General features: G+C 34.8%; 1 protein-coding gene across 2 annotated transcripts in view; it reads left to right on the top strand.

Annotated features, from left to right (window-relative positions):
* DPP10 (dipeptidyl peptidase like 10) overlaps positions 1-19021 on the top strand; it is a 714846-nt gene that overhangs the window by 414556 nt on the left and 281269 nt on the right. The window lies entirely within an intron of this gene.

Consider the following 19021-nt stretch of genomic DNA (forward strand, 5'->3'; position numbering starts at 1 on the left):
TCTATTCTCATTCTTTCATATAGGCCGCCCCATAAGCACATGGTTGGGACCGTGCTGGGAAGAGGCCCTCTCAGATGCTCTTTTGGCTCAAAAAATGACGCTGCGGTGTGCTTTTCCTTAGATGATTTTCATTATGCCTTCAAATAACTCCCTCAATAACATACTGCGAACTGAATTATTCAATGTTTCAGGTGGAGTGAATAGAGAGGACCAGATCCAGATTAGTTTCTCTGTTCTGATATCTCTTTATTTCCCTCTTTCTCTCTCACTGTCTCTCAGACACACACACACACATATGCACTTAATAAACGAATAGCTTCCTCCAGGTCCCTCAACATATTAACTGAAAAACTTTATCTTAGTTTAAGACTGGTGGTTATTTAGTGTTAGTCTCTGAAACTTACTATGCCCCTTACCTAAAATTTTGACATGACCTTTGGCACAACTTAGGGAGTTAAAATTGCTGAAATTTTCTCAGACATGAGAAAATAGAATTTAAATCATAAATGTGCCCTTACATGAGATCACCACAACGAAAGCAAATGGTAATAAGAGAATCAAGATTCATTACATTTTCAGTTACATTATCATTTTTCACCACTAAGATAGTCATTTATTATTTTTGAAAAGGACACCATCAGAGATGTTATTCCCTAAGTTTACAAGTACAGTAAAGACTAATATTTGTTCTTGAGCAATAGCAATTTGAGCACCTACTATGTGATGGGATGATGAAATAAATATATTAAATATGTATATTCCCAGCCTTCAATTACTACATATATTGGTCAGAGTAGACTCCATTTATATGGGATTCATAAATCAAACCTGATCTCAGATATTTAATGTAATCTCACACTCCAGAGATAACTGTTACTAATGACTTCCCCAGTTGTTCAGTGGTAAAGAATCCACCTGCAATGCAGGAGATTCGGGAGATGCAGGTTTGATCCCTGGGCAAGAAAATCCCCTGGAGGAAGAAGTAGTAACCTTCAGAATCTTTCTACATCTTTGAAACATGAAGAGTTTTTTTGAGTACTAAAAGCATAACCTAAGTTAAAGATTAAAGGTTAACTTCTAGGTTGTTTCTTTAGTATAATCTTAACTCAGTTGTACAGAAGATGAGAAAACTTTGATTAATTGACTGATACTCTTTACAGCACTAATATGATTCTGGGAAAGATATGAAAATTAGCTAGAAAGTGAGAAAAGAGGTGTCATTACATTTAAAAATGGGCCTCATTAACAATGACTGCAATATCAAAATCTGAATTGTGCACCAAATAAAAGTACTATCAGAATCTTTCTGCTCTTAAAAACGGGTTTAATTAGTACTCACTTTCATGCATTCATTCTATGTATTCTCATATTGTCTTTTTAAAAAATAAAAATGTAATGTATCCCATAGTCATTTCTATAAGGACTTTCTGACTAAATTAATTTAATCAAGGTGCTAAAATCTATTGTTTTCTCCTTCAAGGTAACAAAAGCACTTTAGAGCTACTTTCAATGCCTGGAATGGGTCAAAACTGATAGAATAGCTTTCTGTTTATACACTATGATGTGTATACACACCACTTTATATACCATGATGAAGTTATAAAATGTACAGCTTACACAGTCTTGTGATAGAAACAATTTTATGCCATTTTCAGGTGAGCATAATAAAATGTGTCATTTGCCCAAGGCCACAGACACTGGTAAACTCAAGATTCAAACAGATATGTTTTTCTGACTGCAATGACCATTTTATTTTCACCTTGCTTAGTAAACCATGAAAACTCATGGCTTTACAATTGCAATTTGGAAGTACTCCAGAAATTCTATAAACAATAAATTGTATTATAAGTTAAACTTCACCATATTAAGCATATGTGTGTATTTATGTGTGTATGTACTTAATTTCTTGATGTAATGAAATGCTGTCAAAAGAGTTATAGTTACTTCACATTTTTTCAGCATGTCAGTCATGAAGAGGAAAAAACTGTGAGATTTCTGTATAAAGAAACTGAATCATCTTTTACAACATATCACCAAGCCAGCTGCCATTTTGATTCTGCATAAGACAGTCATAGAATTATCCATCATTAAAGGTTTTTCCATCAAGAACTTTTCCTGTCACCTCTATAGAGATTACCAGGTGAAGGACTGCCTCATTCAGAATCTTCCCTTTTGTTTTAAACCTGACTTCTCATAATTATCCTTCTAAATTCCATAATAACCTCCTTTTCTTGGGGTATAATTTTCTATAATCTGTTGAACTGGATTTAAGATTTGTGCACATATTGTAGAAATACTCAGTGATACCTAGAATATTTTTCTAAGTGTTCTAGAAGGCACAGATCCATCATGGATTATAAGACCTTTGGTGAAGAAAAATGGATCAAGGTCAGGCTGAAAACAAAATGGCCTACTCCTATTTGTCACTGATTCTAAAATGCAAAGGCCTATACTTAGGAAACCATTTTCAGGGGCTGAGAGGTCTCCTGAAATTTTATTTACTGTGAAGTTTTCAACTGTCAACTAAAATGCAGAATTAATGCGCCAAAAGAGGAAGCAACATCATTTAGTGAAAAAGAATGGATTTGGAGATTTAGAAGTCAGATATTATGGGGTTTGTTTTTAATCTCCATCACCTAATACCTGGGGAATCTTGGACAAGTTTCTTAAAGGAAATGATATTATATGTACTTTATAAGACATCAATTTGTATACTTTATATATTTTATATAAATCGATATATTATATTGTATGTGTGTGTTTATACATGTGTGTGCCTTCAAGAAGCACAACCAAGCAGCCTTCAAGCAGACCCAAGATGGAATTAGACATGCAAGAGATTTATTAATGAAAAACTTGAAAAAGAAAAACATAAAAGACCAGAGGTTCAGAGCTCAAATTTGACATTTGTGAAGGTAAAAGGGCAGGGAAGGAAGTATTTCAGACTATATAGAGGGCATAAATTTTCAGACAGGACTATTTTAGCAATCTTTTAAATCAAAGCCACCCTTCAGAGAATTCTGCCTCCTGCAGGAATAGGCTTGTACTTGCACCTTCCCGAGAGCAGCCCTCAGGAACATGTGAAAGTGTTAATCACTCAGTCATGTCTAACTCTTTGCAACCCCATTGACTATAGCCCGCTAGGCTCCTCTGTCCATGGAATTCTCCAGGCAAGAATACTGGAGTGGGTAGCCATTCACTTCTCCAGGGGATCTTCCCAATCCAGGGATCTAACTTGGGTCTTCTGCACTGTGTGATTCTTTACTGATTCTTTACTGTCTAAGCCTCCAGTGCAAACTTGATAGTGATTGCAGCAGACCAGCAGATGGGACTACGCTGCAGGGTCTCTTAAGGGAGATCTCAGTGAATCATTTCCTTGTACAGTGGCATATGAACTAGAAGTTGCACAGATGATTTTGGGCAATGAGAGACGAAAGGTTTGTACATTATAAGAATGTCTATTTGTATTGACTAGATTGTATGAGTAACTATTATGAGAATTACCAGTCAGATTTTCAAGTTACATTCAAGGTTTGGCTAAAAATGGTGGTCCTAGTCTCAGGTATTCCGATTCAATAGATAGGTAATGAGGAATGTGCATTGTGTGTGTGTGCATGTGTGTTTTCACACTTTATTTTGTATTTTTTTCACAACCATTTTTATGTTTTACAATTCTCTTGACTATATTCCCCATAATGTATATTTGATTCCTATGAATCATTTACTTTGTAACTGGGAGTTTCTGTCTCTTAATCTCCCTCACACATTTCACTTATACTTCCACCTCCCTCCTAACTGGCAACCACCAGTTTCTCTTTTGTGTATTTGAGTCTGTTATTGATGTTATGTTTGTTCATTTGTCTTGTTTTAGATTCCACGTGTAAGTGAAACCATATGGTATTTGTCTATCTCTGTCTGATTTATTTATTTTAGTGTAATGAAGTCCATACATGTTGTTGCATGGGAAATGAAATGGCAACCCACTCCAGTATTCTTGCCTTGAGAATTCCATGGACAGAGGAGCTTGGCAGGCTACAGTCCATGGGGTTGCAGAGTCATACACGACTGAGTGGCTATCACTCACTCACTCATGTTGTAGCAAATGGCAAGATTTTATTATTTCATATGACTCTATTAGTCCATATATATGTACATATGCATATATAATATATATCATATTTTTATCATTCATCTATCAATAAAAACTTCAGTAGTTTCCATATCTTGGCTATTTTAAACAATGCTGCAATGAACATAAGAGTACATATATCTTTCCAATTAATGTCTTTGTTATCTTTGAATAAATATCCAGAAGTGGAATTGCTAAATCTTTGGTAGTACTTTTTAATTTAATTTTTTGAGGAAACTCCATTGGCTGTACAAATTTATGTTTCTTCTACAGTGTAAAAGTGATCCCCTCTTCACTGACAGTTGTTATTCAGTTCAGTTCTGTCGCTTAGATGTGTCCAACTCTTCGCGACCCCATGAACTGCAGAACACCAGGCCTTCCTGTCCATCACCAACTCCCAGAGTCCACCCAAACCCACATTCCAGGATGTCTGGCTCTAGGTGAGTGATCACACCATTGTGATCATCTGGGTCGTGAAGATCTTTTTTGTACAGTTCTTCTGTGTATTCTTGCCACCTCTTCTTAATATCTTCTGCTTCTGTTAGGTCCCTACCATTTCTGTCCTTTATGTTACCTTTTATATATATATATATATATATAACAGCAATTCTGATAGGTGTGAGGTGATATCTTATTGTGATTTCAATTTGCGTTTTCCTAAATTATTAGTTAAATTAAGAATTTTTTCATATATCAGTTGGCCATCTGTATATCTTGGAAAAATGTCTGTCAAAGTCCTCAGTTCATTTTTTAATCTTATTTTTTTTTTGACATTGAGTTGTATGAGTTATTTGCATATTTTGCATCATGTATTAACCTCTTACTGAATATACTGTTTGTAAAATAGATTTTCTCATTCAGCAGGCTACCTTTCAGTTTTGTGATACCTTTTCTTTCTGTGCAAAAACTTTTAAATTAGATATAGTCCCATTTCCTCATTTTTTGCTTTTGTTTCCCTTGCCTAAAGAGAGATATCTAAAGAAATATTGCTAAGGCAGATGTCAGAGGAACTTCTGCTTGTGTTTTTAGTTTTTTATAGTTTCAGACATGACATGTAATCTTCAGTCTGTTTTGAATTTAGTTTTGTATGTGGGATGAAAAAGTAGTCCAATGTGATTATTTTGTATGTAGCTGTCCAGTTTTCTCAGCACCATCTATTGAATAATCTCTCTTTTCTCCACTGTATATTTGTGACTCCTTTGTTGTAAATTAATGGAGGATTTATTTCTGGGCTTTATTCTGTTCCATTGATATGTATAACTGTTTTTGTGCCAGTACCATGTTGTTTTAATTACTGTAGCTTTGTAGTATAGTTTTAAATCAGGAAATGAGATACCTTCACGTTGTTCTTCTTCCCAATATTGTTTTGACTAGTAGGGGTCTTCTGTGTTTTCATACTATTTTTAGAATATTTATTCTTGTTCTGTGAAAAATTGCTATTGGTATCTTGATAGGGATTGTACTAAATATGTACTTCCAAACCATAAGAACGATGTATCTCTCCATTTGTTTGCATTGTCTTCAATTTCTCTTTTCAGTACACTATAGTTTTCAGAGAAGAGGTCTTTACTTGGTAATATTTATTTGTAGATATTTTATCATTTTTTAATGGAATTATAAATGGGATTTTTTTTAGATTTCTTTTTTCTGGCAGTTCATTGTTAGTATACATAAACAGAACAGATTTTGTAATTTTATTGAATTCATTTATTAGCCATAGTAGTTGTTTGATGTCATCTTCGGAATTTTCTATATAGTATCATATCATCTGCAAACAGTCACAGTTTTCCTTCTTCCTTTCTAATTTGGATTCCTTTTATTCCTTTTTTATTATCCATTTACTGTATCTAGGATTTCCAGTTCTGTGTTACATAGAAATGGGTGAGAGTGGGCATCCTTGTCTTATTTTTTATTCTAAGCTTTCCAGTATTGAGTATATATGGTCTTTATTATGTTAAGCTAGGTTCCCCCTAAACCCACATTGTTCAGAGTTTTATAATAAATGAATATTGAATTTTGCCAAAGAATTATTTCAATTTAGATCATCATATGATTTTTATTCTTCAGTTTGTTATTGTTGTATATCACATTGGATGACTTGCAGATTTTGAAGCATCCTTGTATTCCTGAGATAAATCCTAATTGATCATGTTGTATGCTCCACGTAATATACTGTTAAAGTCAGATTGCTAGTATTTTGTTGAGGATTTGATTGCATCTATGTTTACCTACAGTCTCTATGCCTGCAATTTCCTTTTTTGTGGTGTCTTTGTCTGTTTTGGGGCAGGGTGAATCTGGTCTCAAAAAATGAGTTCAGAAATGTTCTAAGAACCCTGCAGTTTTATTCTTCACTAATATTTAACATTTTGATGTATTTTACACCTTTTTACCTTATGTATCCCTTAACTACTCATTGTGGATATAGATTATTTCGCTTCTTTTATTTTTAAACTTTTCTACTGTCTTTATAAGTGGTTTATTCTACCTTTGCTGTATATGTACCTTGGCTTTTGTGAGTATTTTTTCTTTTATAATTTGTATATTTCTAATTGTGGTCTTTTCCTTCTTACTCAGAGAAATCTGTTTAACATTTCTTATTAGAGCTGGTTTAGTGATTCTGTACTCTTTTAGCTTTTACTTATCTGTAAAATATTTATCTTTCCTTCAAATGTGAATGATACCCTTGCCAGGTAGAGTATTCTTGACTATAGTTTTGTTCATTTGTTTTTTCATCAGTTTAAATATATCTTGCCACTCCATTTTGAACTGCATAGTTTCTTCTGAAAAGTTGACTGACGTATAGGAGTTCCCTTGTACTTGATTAGTTGCTTTTCTCTTGTTCTTAAGATTCTATCTTCATCTTTAATTTTTGCCATTCTAAATTACAGTATGTCTGGTGTAGACCACTTTGGGTTGATGCTCATGGGGACTCTTTGTGATTCCAAGATCTGGATATCAGGTTCCATTCTCAAGTTAGGGATATTTTTAGCTATTATTTCTTCAAGTAAGTTTTATGCCCCTTTCTTTTTGCCTTCCAGGACCACATAACACAAATGTTCGTATGCTTGATGCTATAACAGAGATCTCTTAGACTATGCTAATTTTAAAATTCATTTTTTTCTCTCTCTCTTTTTTTTTCTATTCAGTTTGAGTGATTTCCATAACTCTGTATTCCAGTTCACTGATCCATTCCTCCATATCATCTAGTTTTCTGTGAATTTCTTCTAGTATTCTTTATTTCCATTATTGTGTTATAATTTGCTTCTGTTTGTTTCTTTATGTTTTCTAATTTTTTGTTAAAACTATCACTGTGTCCATCCATTCTTCCCTAGAGTTTGTTGAGTATCTTTATGATCATTATCATGAACTTCTTATTCAGTAAATTGCTTAACTTTATGTCACCTATTTCTTCTTCTGGTGTTTTATTTTGTTCCTTCACTTGGAACGTATTCCTTTGTAGCCTCATTTTTTCCTTATCCCTCTGTTTTTATTTGTATGTATTAGGTTTTGGGGGCCTCTTAATCTTGGGAAAGTGGCCTTGTGTAGGATACAGCCTATTGGTCTCATCTAGTCACAAGAACTATATGTTCTAGAAGAAGTTCCAAAGTAGATTGTGTGGTCCTTTCTGTTGTGGCAGCACCAACTAATTATCGGTGAGCTGAGAAGAAGGGCTTACCTTGATCTTCTTGGCCAGGTCCTGCCTCATACAGTGGCTGCTAGCCCACTCAAGGGTGGGACTGGGTCCCAGCACAGCTGACCTCCTACCCCAGAGAATCCCAGGGCTGGTGCCTACCTACTGGTAGATGGTCATGGGTCCTGTGACAGCTGGTGATGGGGCTCTGGGGTTCCTGGGGCTATTTCTTACTGATTGCTGGGCACATAAACCCCTAGAACTAATAGACTAGTGAGAGGACTCCAAAATGAGAGGATCCTTCCCAACATCAGTGTCCTCGTGTTAGAACAAGCTCCACAAAATGGCTGCCACCAATATCTATTTTTGCAGAGGTTGGACATGACTGAAGCGACTTAGCAACAGCAGCATGCCATTTACCTCCTATCTCTGAGAGACTCTCCTAAAGCAATGAGTGGGTAAGATCCAAGATCTTTTCAATTTACTGTCTCTACACTAGATCTTAGAGAGGGTGAGTTTTTTGCATTAACCCTTTAAGGTTAGCACCTCTGTTTCTGACAGCCTCCTGCCTCTCTTGTATGCAAGCCCCTTGGGCCTTTAAAGCCAGATGTTCTAAGCCTTTGTATTCCTGGTGTAGGCCTGCAGGTTGGGAACCTGATTTGGAGCTCAGACCCCTCACTCCTTGAGGAGAATCTTTGCAACTGTCATTATCTTCGTGTTGGTTGGTTGTCCACCCAAGAGTGTGGTCGTTGACTTTCTGGTATCTCCACTCCTCTAACCCATCTCATCATTGTGTTTCCTTCTTTATCTTTAGTTCTGGAAAAAAATTTTCTGCTCGTCTTTAGGTCATTCTTATCAAGAGTTGCTCTGTAGAAATGTAATTTTGGTATGCTTGTGGGAGGATGTGAACACAGAGTCTTCTTACTCTGCCATCTTGGCCACCTCAATGATGTGTATTTTTAACAAATAACCAAGGGATTCTGAAGTTAATATGCCACAGCCTGAAAAACACTTACCTCCCTAAGTCATATAGAATATATAAAATTACACTGATTATTATATACCCTATTTAAAATTAGAAATGGTTTTATATTTTAAAAATCTACTCTGGGGAATTATTTTCATATATTCAAAAATTGTATTTTGTGTATGATATTACACAACCAAGGCATCAATAGATGAATAATTTTTATGGAAATTTACAACGGAAGTAGAGACTAGCAGCCATTCAAAGAACTTCCTTTTCCTTTCTCAGCTGCTCTCAGCTACTCCGAATACCATTATCTACTTTAATCATAATGAATCACTGCATTTGTGAATGATTGGTACTTAGTTATGCAAATGAATTGCCCACACTGAGCTAGTTTAGTTGATAAAGCTTTCCAGGTCAAGTAGGGCATTTCCCTAGGTAAGACTGAGAAATGACACCTCCCAAATCTCTTGGAAGATAAGGAGAAAATCATTAGAGCAAATTATCTATTTGGAATTTCAGGTAGTATTTTTGTCCTTAAACTATTCCCCAATTATTGGGCAAATTCAATATAGACATTATTTCTTGGAATATTTATTATAATACTAAAGTATTGAACTCTATTATTTTCCTGTTGTTCAACTTCACAAAAATCTACTCAAATGGGATAAGTATTCCAATGGAAATATGAACATTATATGAAAAACAAGCTCAGTATAAATGCAAATTGCTTCATAAAAGTATTGTGAAATACTCTAAGAGGGGCTAATTTAATGTGAACAAAACACTTTAAAGTGACTTTTAATGTTAACGCCTATAATTTTTCAGTATACTGAAAATAGTAATTAGTGACAAAATTATAATTTTATGACAATACCCTGCTTAGTTTGAAATCACTGAATAAGGTCATTCTTATTTATTTTACAGTTTTATTTCTAATTTACAAACTTGAATGAGACTGCCTTCTTGGTGCTTAAGTTAATCTTGTGTAATATAAATGATGCTAAAATGATAGAATGGTACATTAGACTTCACTTTATTTTCCATTAAAGTTAAAATTATTAGTTTGTGGCTGATGTTTTTGTTTTTATAACCATGTGAAAAGAATTGCACTTTTATTTTCCAAATGATGTGCAACCTAGTAGTGATCCATGCTAACCTTACAGCTGCTGTTTTCAAACAGTATCTTGTCTTTTTTTTTTTTTAACATATAACAAGATCAAATGAGCAGGATTGGCAGGCCACCTAACAAATATTCAAATTTGTTAAAACACTTTAAGTTTGTGTGGAAAACATTGTATCAAATTATTTCTAATGTTATTATAAGTTTCTGATGGTTCTCTCTTAGAGATGATGTCTGCAAAGGATGCACTGTTTCATTGTTTAAGAATCCTGACTTTGATCTACCTTTGAGCACGTATTCATGAATCTAAGAAGAAAGGTCTTTTCATCTGTATGAACTGGTCATGACTGTCCACTTTAAATTTTCTCTCTGAGGCTTGAGGTCTCTGATTTGCTGCAAAATGCATTGCTGCAAAAGAGTCAACAGTGTCTTCTTGCTTTTTAAAATAATAAGGCAAGCTACCAAATTTCTTGTTGGAAATGTATTTATAGTCTTTAAGATGGTGGTGTTGTTGCTAAGTATCTAACAGCAGAGACCTCAGAGATCTAGCCAAGTCACACGGATAATTCTCTTTAGAATAATATATTACCTAACCTCATCCCAAATGTGCAGATAGTGTGACCTGCTGAGACCTAGGATTATACAGAAAAAGATCAAGCAAGTTGGGACTGTAGCCCACCAGACTCCTCTGTCCATGGGATTTCCCAGGCAAGGATACTAGAGTGGGTTGCCATTTCCTTCTCCATGAGATCTTCCCAATGCAGGGATTGAACCTGTGTCTCCTTCATTGGTAGGCAGATTCCTTACCACTGAGGCACCAGAGAAGCCGATCAGGCAGGAGCATTTATAGAAAGAACACATAATAAATGAATATTTAAATCATAACTATTAAATTTGTCTTACCATGGCCATTATGACCATTTACTCTTCCATTCTAAAATGAGCTGGAATGTTTTTAAATGGATTATCAGGCCCTCTTTGAGTCGGTGATCTTGATGTCTCATGATATGGACACCTCTGTTCGTTTAGGTATCATCCCACTCCATACTTCCCAGTGAAGAGAACGGAAGAAAGAGCAAGTTATCAATAGAGGCAGTTCTATCAGCAACAGAGAATATATGAGTTCTTTTGTTCTTTTATAATAGGAGCCTTAAGGAAACTAGCCCATTATTTATATTGAGCTGATAGAATTTGTCTGCTGAAATCTCAGGGGTGAATGGAATAATCCACTGACAAGTTAGCATGACCAAAAACAATGGTCATATTTAAAAATGGTTTTGAGGGAATTTAGGTAACTTTTATGAAAAAGTCATTGTAGCATGTATAAGTAGTACTTAAATTATAGGATAGATTAGCTAAATAATTATTTTATGTAAAATAAAGCATTTTTAGAAATAAAATCATCAAACTACTTGAGATAAAAAAGAACACTTATCTAAAATTTGAGCATCAAATTTCCTAATGAAAGAGCTTATTCAAATACATACTAATGATCTCATTCTCATCTTTTGACATTTTGGGGGAAATAATTTGGAAAAAATAAATGTCTATATGTAGAATTTTTTACATTTGGGGTTTTAAATGCTCCGAATCAGTATTGCACTTATCAACTTTTGCCAAAAAAATCAAAACTAAAGAAAACAAAAACTATTCTGTGATATCTTTTAGAATTACCTTTATCTGATTTTCAAAACGGTACCAGTCTTTAAGTGCTTTTCTGAATATATTATTCATTTCTTCCTTTAGAAAATCTGACAGTTGTTTGTTGAAATCACAATCCTAAAGGCTCTGCAGGAAGCAATATTTTCTTCCATTTCTCCATGGGTTATAGAGCCAGGAAGCAGAGTAGATATTGTATCAGCTCCTCATTACCACTTCAAAATCATTTCCCACTTTTCCTCTCTGAGAACACAGATTTAAAACAAAGCAAGCAAACAAATAAAAAACTCAAGGCGTATAGCTCTATAAATCTCTCTCTTTCTCATAGTCATTATCTACTAACATATTTAGTTAGAATGCTGATGCTGTGAAAGATTGAAGGCCGGAGGAGAAGGGGACGACAGAGGTTGAGACGGTTGTATGGCATCAATGACTCAATGGGCATGAGTTTGAGTAAACCCTGGGAGTTGGTGATGGACAGGGAGGCCTAGCATGCTGCTGTCCATGAGGTCCCAAAGAGTCAGACATGACTGAGCAACTGGACTGAACTGAACTAACAATATTTGCCACTCACTGCCATTTATTTATGACTTGAGATTCTGGCTCACTCTCTTCATCTCTACTATATTCTACATGACCTCAACATCAAAATGCTTCTAAAACTTTGATTTATATGCTTTCAGAATCTTTTACTTTATATTAAATCAGCTTATCATTTCAAGGCTCAAACTCTACATTTTTCATTAGTACCACTCATCTGTGATCATTCATGATTCAAAGAATTCTACATCTTAACATTTTTTTACCTTGTTAGATTATCCCCACTCTGTTAATTACCTCTATTGCTTTTCACTGTCCATCTTCTCCTTCTATTTCTCTTTTTAATTAGCATAGATTTTAAAGTCCAAAATAATATTTGCTTCCTTGCAAACAATCTCAGTTATTTTGTCTCTCTTGCTGAAACATAATCATGTGTCAGATCTGGGTTGTAATCATTGCTTCATTTCACCTTAAATAAAAAAACCTTCCCAAATGCACACCCATCTCATACAGACCTAATTCAGTTTCTTATTTCATACCTTCTCTTTTCTATCAAGCTCTAAATTGTCTTTCTAAAGTGACTTCTGATCTGAGTAGTCAAATAATTTTCATAAACTATCAATTTCAACTCATTAGTATTTTTATCATCATCAGGAAGCTGGGTGATCAGAACTAAGGTAATACATTCTTCCCTGTAATTAATGTATGAAGTCAGTTGACTATCTCTATTTCTTTCTGACAAATACTTATACATAAATCATGAAATATTCAACTACCTTTCCTTGAATATATGCATACATATCAGGACTAACTTACTTTAATGAACATTGTGAACAAAACATGAAAACATAGGACAATCATCTCTTAAACATGTCAATCAATTATCACACTCGTATAAATTTTTGACATTATGATTGTTTCTGGAGCATGTACTATTTTTATTTCATTACTATGCCTCTCAGCACTTTTACTATTCCTAACTCATTGTAGATATCTTCAATATATTTATTTGAAATGGATATTTTATTTTTCCATTAGGTCTTATAACAGTTTATGTCAGAGTTCTAAGATGATAAATCTACAAAAGTCTTAGGTTTATTAAGTTATTTTAATATGTATCTAAAATAAATAAATAACACATTATATGTCTTCTGATAGTACAAAGCAAAATCCCTCTCAAACCCAAAACAGCAGCTATACAATCACCTAAGAACAATGAAAGGCAATAAAAAAAGAAAAGAGACTCAATTATGCTTTAAGAACATTCAAAAACTCTAAGTGAAGGGATTGAAAAGATATTTCATGCAAATGGAAGCAAAGAGAGAATAGCTATACTTACAACATACAAAATAGACTTTAAGTCAAAAGCTGTAAATAAAGACAAAGGGTATTATATAGTGATAAAATTGATAAAATAAAAAGACTATATACAATTATAAATAGATACGTACTCAATATTGGAGTACCTACATATATTAAATATTTATTAACAGATATGTAGGCCAAAATAAATAGCAATGCAATAATCATAGGAGACTTTAATATCCCACTTCCAATAATGTATAGATCATTCAGACAATAAAAAAAAATTAAGAAAATAATGGACTTGAACTATGCTTTAGACCAAATGTACTAAACACACATATACAGGCCATTCCATCAAAAAAAAAAAAAAATGGAATATACATTCTTTTCAAATGCACATGGAACATTCTCTGGTACAGATGACATATACTAGAGACTACAAAACAAATGTGAACAAATTTAATAAGACTGAAAACATACCAGGTATCTCTTCTGACCACAGTGGTATGACACTAGAAATCAATAATATAAGGGAAGATGAAAAATTCACAAATATGTGGAAATTAAACAACATTACGTATGAACAGCAAATGAGATAAAAAAAGATATCAAAAGAGAAACAAAAATATTGAGACAAATGGAAATAGAAGCATAGCATACCAAGCAGACAATTCTGAGAAAGAAGTCTATAAGATAAATGCCTGCATTAAGAAAAAAAGAAAGATTGCAAACAAACAAATTAATTTTATACCTCAAGGGACTAGGAAAAGAACAAACTAAGCCCAAGTTTAGAAGAAAGAAATAACAAAGATCAGGGCAGAAATAAATGAAATAAAGATTAAGAAACAATAGAAAAAATAGAAAATCTCTTTTGAGAGGGGTCTCAATTAATGCAATTATAAATTATATAGAAGATATTACAACTGATATCAAAGAAATACAGTGGCTCATAAGAGACTATTCTGAATAGCTAGTTCAGTCACTCAGTTGTGTCCGACTCTTTGCGACCCCATGAACTGCAGCACGCCAGAATTTCCTGTCCTTTGCCATCTCCCAAAGCTTACTCAAACTCATGTCCATTGAGTCAGTGATGCCATCCAACCATCTCATCCTCTGTCATCTCCTTCTCCTGCCTTCAATCTTTCCCAGCATCAGGGTCTTTTCCAATGAGTCAGTTCTCTCATCAGGTGGATAAAGTATAGGAGTTTCAGCTTCAGTGTCAGTCCTTCCAATGAATATTCAGGACTGATCTCCTTTAGGATGGACTGGTTGGATTTCCTTGCAGTCCAAGGGACTCTCAAGAGTCTTCTCCAACACCACACACAGTTCAAAAGCATCACTTCTTTGGTGCTCAGCTTTCTTTATAGTCCAACTCTCACATCCATACATGACTACGGATTTTTGTCGGCAAAGTAATGTTTCTGCTTTTCAATATGCTATCTAGGTTGGTCATAGCTTTTCCTCCAAGGAGCAAACGTCTTTTAATTTCATGGCTTCAGTCGTCATCTGCAGTGATTTTGGAGCCCAAGAAAATAAAGTCTGTCACTGTTTCCATTGTTTCCTCATCTGTTTGCCATGAAGTGATTGACTGGATGCCATGATCTTACTTTTTTGAATGTTGAGTTTTAAGCCAACTTTTTCACTCTCCTCTTTCACTTACATCAAGAGGCTCTTTAGTTCTTCAGTTTCTGCTATAAGTGTGGTGTCATCTGTTTATCTAGGTTATTTATATTTCTTGCAGCATTCTGGATTCCAGCTTGTGCTTCATCTAGCCTGGCATTTCACATGATGTACTCTGCATAGAAGTTAAATAATCGGGGTGACAATATACAACCTTGACATACTTCTTTCCCAAGTTGGAGTCTGTTGTTCCATGTCCAGTACTTGCTTCTTGACCTGCATGTAGATTTCTCAGAAGGAGGTAAGGTGGCCTGGTTTTCCCACCTCTTGAAGAATGTTCCACCGTTTGTTGGATCTACACAGTCAAAGGCTTTGGCGTAATCAGTAAAGCAGATGTTGATGTTTTTCTGGAGCTCTCTTGCTTTTTCTGTGATCCAGCGGATGTTGGCAATTTGATCTCTGGCTCCTCTGCCTGTTCTCTTGTTTCCTTTCTGAACACCTACACACCAGCAAATTTGATGACTAGAAGAAATGGATAAATGGCTAGAAACATACAACTTACCAAGACTGAATCATGATTAATAATAAAATATGAACAGACTAATAACAGGGAAGAACATAAATCAATAATCAAAAGTCTCCCAATAAATAAAAACCTAGAACTGGATAGCTTCACTGGTAAATTTTACCAAATATTTAAATAAGAATTAATATCAGTCCTTCTCAAAAAATTACCAAAAAATGAAGAGGAAAGGTACCCTTCCAAACCGATTTTATGAGATATTGGACACTATAAGAAAATTGCACTATAAGAAAATTCCTGATGAACATAAATGATATCCTCAACAAAATATTTGCAAACTGAATTCACAAGCACACTAAAAGGATCATTAACCATAATTAGTTGAGATTAATCCCTGTGATTCAAGGATGTTTCAACATATGCTTTCAATAGATGTGACATACCATATTAATAGGATGAAGGATAAATATCATATGATTAATTTAATAGATACAGAAACATTATTTGACAAAATTTAATTTTTTTCATGATAACAACTCTCAACAAATTAGGTATAAAAGGAATGTGCCACACATAATAAAGGCTATGTATGATAACCCCACAGTTATCATTATATTCAAAGGTGAAAAGTTTAAAAAAGCTTTCTTCTAATATCAGTAATAAGACAAGAATGCCCACTGTCACCATTTCTATTCAGTATTGTACTAGAAGTTCCAACCAGAGCAATTAGGCAAGGAAAAAACTAAAAGGCATCAAATTAGAAGAATTAAAACTGTCTCTACTTGCAGATGTTGGGTTTTTTTTGTTGTTTGTTTGGTTTTTTATGCAGCCACTAAGTGGTGTCCACTCTTTGCTACCCCAGGGGTGCAAAGCCTGCCTGGCTTCTTCTAACTGTGGAATTTCTCAGGCAAGAAAACTAGAGTGGGTTGTCATTTCCTCCTCCAGGGAATCTTCCCGATCCAGGGATCAAACCCACATCTTCTGCTTGGCAGGCAAATTCTTTACCACTCAGCCACCTGGGAAGCCCCATTTTCAGCTGACATGATATTACATGTGGAAAACCCTAAAGACTTGAAAAAACATGCTGTTCAAATTGATAAATAAATTCAGTAAGTTTGTGGGATACAAAATCAACATGCACTATGACTTTTTTTTTTCTTCATTTACAGTGAACCATCTGAAAGAGAAATTAAGAAAACAGTTTCATTTACAATAGCACAAAAAATAATAACATACTTAGAAATATTTGGCCTGAATGCTGCAAACTATAAGACATTGTTGAAAGAAATTGAAGACACAAATAAATATAGACATCCTATGCTCTTGGATTGGAAGGAGGATTTTGTGAAAATATCCATACTGTATAAAGTGATCTACAAATTCAGTGTAATTCCTTTCAAAATCTCAATAACATTTTTCACAGAAGTAGAACAAAACCTAAAATTTATATACTACTATAAGAATAAATAGCCATAGCAATCTTGAGAAAGAAGAGCAAAGTGGCAGGCGTCATATTTTCTGGTTTCAAACTGAATTATAAAGCTGTAATAATCAAAACAATATTGTACTGGAATAAAAACAGGCACACAGACCAGTGAAACAGAATAGAGAGCCTAGATATATTACAGCATATACAGTAAATGAGGGCATATGTATTAAACTAGTTTTTTGACAAAGTTGCCAAAAAATAGGAAAAGGATAGTATCTTCAATAAATGTTATTGGAAAACCTGAATATCCACATGCAAAAGGATGTATTAAGATCCCTGTCCTTCACTACTCACAAAAATAAACTAGAAATGATCAAATAATTAAATATAATACATGAAACCATAAACTCCTAGAAGAAGACATAGTGAAAAAGACTTTGACAAAGGTCTTAGCAATAATTTCTTAGATAAAACACCAAAAGTCCAGGCAATATAAAAAATTGGGATTATATCACATTAAAGAACTTCTGCCCAGCAAAGAAAACAGTCAGTAAAATGAAAAGCCAAACTACAGAATGGAAGAAAATATTCACAAACTCTTGGGCTTCCTTGGTGCCTCAGATGGTAAAGAATCTGCCTGCAATGTGGCAGACCTGGTTTCAATCCCTGATTTGGGAAGATCCCCCGGAGGAGGGCATGGCAACCCACTCCAGTATTCTTGCCTGGAGAATCCCGTGGACAGAGGAGCCTGACAGGCTTCGGTCCATAGGGTCGCAAAGAGTTTGACATTACTGAGCGACTCAGCACAGCAGTCTCCACATTATACAAAAACATCAGGCCATTCAATAGAAAAATTTCAAATTATTATTTTTATGTAAAAATGGGCAAAGGACTTGAATAGACATTTTTTCTTGAGAAGATATTCAGATGGCCAATAGCCATTGGCAAGTTGCTCAACATCATTAATCAACATCCTCAAAACCACAATGAGATGCCACTTCACACCTGTTACAATGGGTATAATAAAAAAACAAGTGAGAAGAAGCGTTGGCAAGGATGTGGAAAAAAGGGAACCCTTTTACACTGTTGTAGGTTGGTAGAGACATTATGACAAATTATGTATTTTTTTTTTTTTCAAAAAATAAAAATAGAACTACCCTATGATCCAGCAGTACTTCTGGGCATATAAGAATCCCCTGCTTTTTCAAGGTTTATGCCACTTTACTTTTATCAAAGACCTACATTAATATCTGCTTTTGTGAACCGAAAGAAATGAAAAGAGGATTTTCAGTTTTATGAGAGAAGGTGATAAGCACAAAAAGCCTTCAGAATTTCTTTTGCTGCTCTCTCTTACAGAGGCATTGTGCACTCTGAATAGTGAAGAGTGCAGTGCTAGTTCCCTTCCCCTGGGACTACACTCAGCATCTCAGCATCAAGCCCCTCACCTCTGAACTGTGTCTCTAAAGTCCGTATGCCTGATGCAATGTGTGTGTGTGTGTGTCCGCCCGTGTGCTCAGTTGTGTCCAACTCGTTGGGACCCCACGGACTGTAGCCTGGTAGGCTCCTCTGTCTATGGAATTTTCCAGGCAAGAATACTAGAGGGGGTTGCCATTTCCTACTGATTTATCTGGGTTTATTGTGTACATCTCTTAGCAAGATGTGCCCTAAGGTAATTGTTCCTCTGTTTAATGTCTTTTAGGCTTAGGAAAGTTTTCACAGGAACACTTCTAGATGGGGGTAGTGCTATATACCCAAAGAAAACAAAATCACTCTCTTGAAAAGATATCCTCACACCTATGTTTATTGCAGCATAATTCACAATAGCCAAGGTTTGAAAACAAGCTAAGTGTCCTCTGACAGATAAATGCATGAATAAGGAAACATGGTGTGTTTATACACACATCGTCTCTCTCTCTCTCTCTCTCTCACTGGAATGTTATTCAGCTGTAAGAAAACAGAAAATACTGCCATTTACGATGACATGATGGACCTTGAGATCATTAAAGTGAAATAAACCAGACAGAGGAAGACAAATACTGTGCGGTATCACTTACATGGGCTTCCTAGATGTCTCAGCAGTAAGGAATTTGCC

This window comes from Dama dama, chromosome 33 (genome assembly GCF_033118175.1).
Source record: "Dama dama isolate Ldn47 chromosome 33, ASM3311817v1, whole genome shotgun sequence".
NCBI classification, from domain to species: domain Eukaryota; kingdom Metazoa; phylum Chordata; class Mammalia; order Artiodactyla; family Cervidae; genus Dama; species Dama dama.